Here is a 2067-nt window from a genome sequence, read left to right on the forward strand (position 1 = left end):
TGCTTATCATCCTTAAAGTCTAGACACGTCTTACTGCCTCTATTGCATAGACTGTGTATAGATAAATTCATATCTTAGCGTATCTGTTATTGTTACCTTTGCCTGACAGCTTCCGTAGATTTCTCCGTAACTTATGGGATTTTAGTATTATATATGCATATGTAAATTACGTATTGCAGGGTACTAATCTACATCCTATAATCTATTTCTTATCGAAAATCCTTCATCTGATCGTACGAGATGAATCCCTCAACTAGTTCGAGTCCCTCAGCTTCCGATAGCTATCCTGATAGTTAATCCGACAACTATTCCGACATGGATATTCACCTAAGCTCCGGAAGCAGCGTCACCAGAATGAACTAGTCAATCAGCCATCCCCAATTCATCTGATGGGTTCGTAGCCTACTTAATCATTGGAGACAAAAAGAAGGTGATCCTTTCCATCAACCAAATTCACCTCTAGGCAAAGAACCCGAAGCACTTACCGGCGAACCTGTTCGTAATACCATTTTCTCTCTCATTTCCAGAGTATTTCGTCACGATTATATACTATCTCAGATTCTAGATCTTATTCATCCGCTCGTTCCAACCAACAATCATTCCGGAATAATATAAGAAGTCAACGAGCTTCGCGCTCGAGTAATCAATTTAGAGAATATGGTGCAAAACTTACCAGCTTCAACAACATCACCAGCCCCAACAATACCACCAACAAACCAAGTTTCAACATCACATGCCTCAACATCTCATTTTGTACCTCGAGTATAATCATCGTTTTACAACAATTATCTTCGTTCTTTATGGCGATTAAGTAATCTCTAATGTTTTAGAAATTATGTATTCTAGTTCTAACGGTAAACCAAATGAGATTAATATCATATTAACTCAATAAATTCATGATTACATCTGAAGAAAATATATATGTATATATGTTTTCATAAAGATTGTAATTAAAAATTCTTTCGTACAAAACTGTTAATGATGAAAATATTTTAACGGGTAGGTAATACCCAAGGAATATTTAGATTTCACATTAATAAGTTACATTGTACATTCTTCGAATCTGATTCAACAGTCATTTACTATCCTACTTACATCCACAAGATATACGAATCCGTTCACCACAAAATAACCATTTTCATTCAATTTCATATTTGGATTTTGACCTATAAGAATCCAACAAGTGGCATAATGAAGAAAACATTGGACAAAATAAAATTTGTTAGAAACAAATAAATTAATTATGAGAAATTTTGTTAAGAATCCACGCTAACTGTTCTTAGCTAACTGTTCCTAGCTAACTGTTAATTCCGTATTACCTTTTATTTATCGTAATTTATTTATCGCAATTTATTTATCGCATTTTATTTATCGCAATTTTAATTCTCGCAATTTTATTTATCGGCATTTAATTTCTGTTATTTATTTTACGCACTTTAAATATCGAGACACGTATACAAGGTTTTGACATATCATATCGACGCATCTATATATATTATTTGGAATAACCATAGACACTCTATATGCAGTAATGCTGGAGTTAGATATACAGGGTTGAGGTTGATTCTACAATAATATATATAGTTTGAGTTGTGATCGAGTCTGAGACATGTACACGGGTCACGAGACGTATTAATTAATTCGAATATTATATATTAAACTATATATGAATTATTGTACTGTTACTGTGGACTATCGACTGTGGACTAATAACATTGGACAATTAAAATGAATTAAAATATTGATTATAACATATAAAACTAAACATTTCTTCAAGTTTGCCACTTGATCTCATCTTAAACCTCATTTGTATCTCGACGATTACAATCTACATTCAAACCTTTCATAATTCCTGAAAACACCTCAATCGAGAGGATGAACCAACCACACTTCATCTACGGAAGGAAAGATTTATGCATATAGTGATGCACCTGAAAACACTCAGAACCTGAGTAAACATCTAACACTTATCTGTGCTAACTCCTTTGGCATTGTTATTACTGAAAATAACTTTGCAATTCCTTTTCAAATTAGCCAAAATTGTCACAGCTCCAGCAACTCAACTTC

The sequence above is a fragment of the Rutidosis leptorrhynchoides genome, chromosome 2 (genome assembly GCF_046630445.1).
Source record: "Rutidosis leptorrhynchoides isolate AG116_Rl617_1_P2 chromosome 2, CSIRO_AGI_Rlap_v1, whole genome shotgun sequence".
Classification (NCBI taxonomy): domain Eukaryota; kingdom Viridiplantae; phylum Streptophyta; class Magnoliopsida; order Asterales; family Asteraceae; genus Rutidosis; species Rutidosis leptorrhynchoides.